Source organism: Lactuca virosa, chromosome 3 (genome assembly GCF_052849685.1).
Source record: "Lactuca virosa cultivar CGN04683 chromosome 3, Lactuca_virosa_CGN04683_v6, whole genome shotgun sequence".
In the NCBI taxonomy this organism is placed as follows: domain Eukaryota; kingdom Viridiplantae; phylum Streptophyta; class Magnoliopsida; order Asterales; family Asteraceae; genus Lactuca; species Lactuca virosa.
Genome location: NC_136428.1, coordinates 45,946,994 through 45,953,662, shown reverse-complemented (window position 1 = coordinate 45,953,662; position 6,669 = coordinate 45,946,994). Strand labels below are relative to the sequence as shown.

Below are 6,669 nucleotides of genomic sequence, written 5' to 3'. Positions count from 1 at the left end.
GATACCACTGTTGGGGTTTTTGTATACTACAACACTCTTATGGTGCACATACAACCCTAATGCTTTGGATCTAAGTTTTCTCTAGTTATACATGCAATAAAATATCCAAAGCATGAAGCCTACAACTAGCATACAATTTTGTAACATCCCAAAATTCAAGACCAAAAATTTAAATTTTAGTTAGGTTGTTATAAAAACCAATAGTTTAAAAACATTCATAATATCACACTACAAGAAAAACGCGATTTTGCTAGGGAAGGTTGCTATGGAACGTATTTTCGTTGTTAATCTGCAATGGATCGTGCGATGGAATGTCGTTCCATAGCAATGTTGCTACCACATTGTCTATGGATTTTATTTTTGGTAGCGAGAGTGGGAGTTGCTAGGGAAAATGCTACCGACTTCATATCCGTTGGTATTATGCTACCGATAGTTCTATGGAACAAAAATTCGTAGCAATTTCCAACGATATTTGTTACCAAATCACTTTCCGTTGTACTGCTGCTATGGAATTCATCATCGTGGTTAATATGCAATGGAGTTTGTGACGGAAACCAATTCCATAGTTGAATTGCTATGGAAGTACCATTCGTAGGTATTTGCTAGGAAATTCTGCTATGGAATATGATTTCGTTTGCTTGTTTTGCTATGGAACAAAACACGTAGCTAATTTGTGACGGCATTTATTGGGATGTTGTATGCTTAATTATGTTTGTTATACTATGGATGAATTATTATTATGATCATTGGAGTTTGTAAGATATGGTTTGAATGAAATGTTTTTGAATTGGTAATATGTGGCATAAACTAATGGCTAAAAAAATGTAAAAATGAATAGATATTGGTGGCAAGCAGACTCGAACTTAAGCTTATGCTAGAAAAGGGCGCGGTTAAGCCAGTTGTGCTAATCAAGTTGTGTATAATTTATTGAAAACATAGTATTATAATGAATAATTAACAACGAATTCATTACAAAGTTATTTTTAATTACATTAACCGGGCATGTTAAAGTATATATAATCTAAGTAGATTATTTTCCTTAATAACGAATTCATTACAAACTTATTTTTAATTACATTTAGTATACTTCATCACAAAAATAACATGGGTTTTACAAATACTTCATCCTACTCAAACAACATAGCAAGAAAAAATGACTAAAATGTCCTTTTAACAGAATGATGTAAACACAAAAAAACATCCCGGTGCAAAGCCCGAGCTTTATTCCTAGTTTACATTTATGTATTGATATTAAACCAAATTACAAATTAACTTCATTGCAAAAAACATTAAACACACAAAAACATCTAGTCATTATCTTCATCCTCCTCTTCTTCTTCATTGCTCGATGTACTATACTCATAACTACCCTCGCTGTTAGGAATACCATCATTGTCGTCCTCATGAATTTCACCTTCTTCATCAATATTATTTTCATTATCTGAACCGTTGCTTGACATTTCGTGATCATCATCATGATTGTCTGTATCGGCTAGACTTGGTATAATGATTTCATTTGATTCAACTTCATCTTTTTGGAAAGAAACGTCTTTCTGAGGATGATTTTCATCGGTCCAACCACGAGGTTTAACTTTAAATACAGCCCACCAGTCCGAGTTGTTTATTTGCGAACTTGGGTAGGGAATGTAACACACTTGAGTGGCTTGCATGGCTAAAACAAATGGCTCGAACTTGTTGTATTTTCTTTTGACGTTTATCTCGACCAAGTTATATTGTTTGTGAACCTTAACTCCTATGTTAGGTGTTGGATCGTACCAATGACATTTAAACAAAACTGTGGTTTTAATTGGGTAACCAGGGTACTCGACTTCTAAAATTTCCTCTACCTTACCATAATAATCACCTCCTTGGCTACTAACACACAATCCGCTATTGGTTGTTGATTTGTTCAGACTATGAGCTTCTGTGTGAAGCTTGTAACCATTGACAAATTATACACTATATAATTTCACTTTTTTGAATGGCATTTTGGAAAGGTCATATATATACTTGTTGTTAATCGGGATCTTACGTGTCTATATGAAAAATAGTAAAACGCTTAATTAGAGTTAATTATAACCATAACAAAAAATAATAAATTTTAAAAAATACAAAAATAACACCCACATAGTTTTGAAACCATAATGCAAAGTTCTTCTCAACTTCAGCTGCAAGGACCTGTTCATCCATATCCCCCATAAGTTCATTCAAATGTTCTTCAAATATTCTGTATATCAACATTTCAATAACATTTTAAAGTAACTATGAATGTAATAAACAAAATCATGCATGTAAATATTATTCGATCATAGCAATTACACACCAAATGATTATTATAATTAAAAGTGATGTACGAACTTGATGTAATGCTTGATCTTATCTTCGTTAAGGAGTATGTAAGTTTGGGCAGCATGCACTTCCTCATCAGACATCATTCTAATCGTGTATCTTCCATAATGACGCCCAGGATATGAAAATATATCTAACATGTCGTTGTTAGCATCTGCTTGCTCATCTCCTCCTCCATCATCATTTCGAGGCAACTTTCTATTACGTGTGGGGACACCAGTCTCGAAATAATGAGAGCAAAATATTGATGCTTCACGTAGTAAGTACGCGTTAACAACGGATCCTTCCACTCGAGCTTTATTTTTCACATCTTTTTTCAACTGATTGAGATACCTATAGTGAAGATTATTTAAATTAGCTTACAAAAATAGCAACATACATTACGATGTACCATACAAACCTTTCAAATGGATACATCCACCGATATTGGACAGGACCCGCTATCTTCGCTTCGTATGGCAAATGTACTGGTAAATGTTCCATGGAGTTAAAAATACCAGGGACAAAGATGGTCTCTAATTTACATAATATTATTGGGATCTCGGTTTCAATCCTTTACATGTCTTTTGTTGTGATTGATGTTGTTGTTAATGTTTTCAAGAAAATACACAACTCTGTTAATGTTTCCCACACTTGTTGTGGCAACATCTCACGAAATGCAATTGGCATCAATCTTTGCATAAAAACATGACAATCGTGGCTTTTCATTCCGAACAGTCTACACCCTGTTAAATCAACACACCTCCCCGAATTAGAAACATAACCATCGGGGAAACGCAATTTCTCCACCCATTCGCATATGGCTTTCTTTTGATTCTTGTCCAGAGTGTAGTATGCTCTTTCATTATCTTCGACTCCTTTTCTCTTCCTACAATAGAGCTTCAGATCTCTTCTGGCTGCTACATTGTCTTTCGTCTTCCCCTTGACATCCATTACAGTGTAAAAAAAGTTTTCAAATACATTTTTAACAATATGCATAACATCAAAATTATGTCTAATGAGGTTTGTTTTCCAATATGGTAAATCCCAAAATATGCTTTTCTTTTTCCAACCATGATCGCCACATCTTTTGTTTACATCATCAACATTTAGTTCAGTCACTTTTACCAAACCTAATTGTTCAATCTCCCTTAAAGTTTGTTCACCATTCTTACTTGGAGGAGGACCTTTTATCACATGACGATTCTTCCTGAACTTATTTTTATCCTTTCTATATAGGTGATTTACCTGTAGAAATCTTCTATAGCAATCAAACCATGACATCTTATTACCATTCTCTAGTCTGAATGCTTGTGTATGTTTCCCACAGTGTGGACATGCTAGCTTACCTGCTGTAGACCATCCGGACAACATTGCATATGCTGGAAAATCGCTTATTGTCCACATCAAAGCTGCTCTTAGATGGAAATTTTTTTTTAAAGATATATCATATGTTACTACGCCTTCTTCCCATAATTGCTCCAACTCTGCAACAACTGGTTGCAAAAATACATCTATTTTATGCTTAGGGTTTGACGGTCCTGGCACAAGTGCGGTCAAAAACATGTAAGGCTCTTTCATGCACATAGAAGGTGGCAAATTATAAGGTGTTATAATAATAGGCCAAGATGAATATTGTTTTCCAAATGCTCCATGTGGTGCAAACCCATCTGTACTTAGGCCTAATCCTACGTTACGTACTTCTGCTGCAAATGAAGGATGACTTTTGTCAAAGTGATTCCAAGCTTCTGAATCGGATGGATGACACATTACTCCAGCATCATGTCCATGATTCTTGGAGAGCCATCGCATGGAAGCGGATGTGGCTTGTGAAGCATACAGTCTTTTTAACCTTGGAGTCAAAGGAAAGTAATGCATTTTCTTGAAGGATACGCGAGAACATCTGGCCAAATTTTTTGACTGTTTGTACCTATCTGCATTGCATAATTTGCACCGATAAAGATCTTTGTCTTGCCTCCAATATATCATACATCCAGATCTGCAGCAGCCAATCATCTCCACGGGCAAACCTAGTGCTTGTATTAACTTTTTGCTCTCGTATAAACTACCTACCATATTATTCTCCTCCGGTAACACATCATTTATCAACTGGCAGATAGCATCATAACTTTGCTCAGGTATGCGATACTCTAATTTTATATTCAATAGTCTAGCTACAGCAGATAGTTGTGTCACTTTGTTACATCCAGGCCACAATTCTTTATCGGCTGCATCTAGCATATCAAAGAATTTTTTATCTAGTGCATTTGGCTCCTCTTCAGGATCACTATTAATTAAATCATGAGCATTGCATCTATGACCATATCTCTATAAGAACAAGCACCTTCACTAAAATTTGTGTTTGAATCATCCACCCCTAAAAACGTATTGTCATCATCAATTGATTTCTCCCCATGTTTATCCCAACACCAATATTCCTCAACAAAACCAACCTTGTACAAATGAGTCTTAACAGTATCAACTTCTCTATATGGTATGTTACGACATTTTATGCATGGGCATTTGATTTTATCTTCGTCCACGAACCTATGTTGACTGGTAGCAAAATCTATAAATTTTTTCACTCCTTGTACGAAAACATGCTATATACAACTACTACTATCTTTTCTTTCATACATCCACTTTCTACTTGGATTGTTCATTGTCTTAAATCTGTAAAGTATAAATGTAAATAACACAATATTAATTGTATGTTCATTAATGTTGATTTGAATTCATATATGACATTTGAATTAAATATATAGTTATCATACAAACATCACAAAGGTACCTTCACAACGACTCGTTTCACTAAGCTAATGACCGAATGATGAACAAATCTTTGAAGTTTTCTAATTTGAATGGTTGAACAACTTTTGTAATTGGATAATAGCTTAGAATATTAGTAGAATGCTTTAATTGAGATCGACACTTGCAGAACACATATTCAAACAGAGTGTGTATCGATTACGGAGCCTTCGACAACCCTAGATTTCAATGTGTTGGATGGATACTAGGTCATATTATTGGGTCGATATTATTCAATAACATGTTAAAACCCATGTAGTATACGGGTAATTATAAATTTAAATAACATTCATAATAAATATAAATATAGGTCTACTTAAAATATAAATTCTATATATATAGCATTTTCCTTAATAACGACATGATTAAACAAATTTTTTTATTTCCATAACAAAAATGCCGCCTTCACTTTATAAATTGCAAATAGACCAAATTGCCCTTGAAATCTAACCAAATAGGTCACAATGAACTTTTGGTTAGTAAAATGGAAAAGACAAAAATAACATACATATCAAAAGTAACATATATATACATACATATCAAAAGTAACACCAAAATACACATACAATATGCACCACTAATTGTGTGAATCAAACAACTATCTTATATATATAACTACTCTAAACTAATGTCAAACATCCTAGCAAACTTCACAAAAACTGCATCCCACAAACAAATTTCACAATTCAACAACCAACTGTATTGATTCATAAAAGCTATTACATAACTGCTCACAGAAGGATGCTTTGCACAACTTCTATGTAAGCCATGGAATGTTATCTGCTTTGACTTCCTTACCAAGTGGTTTTGAACCTTGTTACAGGTATGCCTTAGATTCCAACTTCTTCTAGTATTAACGTAGGCATTATTTAACATGATCAGAGCTTCTTGCTTCCTTTCAATCCCTTCGGCCCTCAACATCATTCCCATAACGAAGATCGCATCGAACTGCCCCTGATCGGCTGCATTTTGAAGCAACTGTTTCTCTGCTATTTCTTCCCCTAACGTAAAATACTTCACCTGACATAAAAATAAGTAATCATACAATTTTAAAAATACAAATATAGAAAACTAATTGAATTCGCAATTATCCGATTGCTTAAAAAAATTACCATTCCATCGTTGAAGAGTATGAGTTGTTCAACATTCTGCATCTCCTTATGACTTCATACTGTCGAATACTAAAGGGACGACGAAACCGTAGTCGATTTGTGTCTATGATTTTATATATTGCGTCTGATGTTACAGAATCTCTAAAGAGTTTGCAACTGTAATTCACACAAATCAACAAAGTTAATCTATTAACCACTAAATTAAATATGTATATAAGTATAATATAAGTAATACACAACATACTTACACTAACTCGCACTTAAAAGCATCGATTGGTGAATTTCCTCCAACCGTAAGCACTATTTTTTCGATCAAGTGCGATGGCAGATAAGTAATTCTTCTTCCTCGTTGTCTTGTTTGCATTCTTTCTGATGAACAACTCGTTGCCATTATGTTGAACTTCGTCGAATGTATTCAAAT

General features: G+C 34.2%; 1 pseudogene; it reads right to left on the bottom strand.

Moving 5' to 3' along the window:
• Positions 1 to 1,307: 1,307 nt before the first annotated feature.
• LOC145163466 (uncharacterized) lies at positions 1,308 to 6,290 on the bottom strand (annotated as a pseudogene).
• Between the last annotated feature and the right edge of the window lie 379 nt (positions 6,291 to 6,669).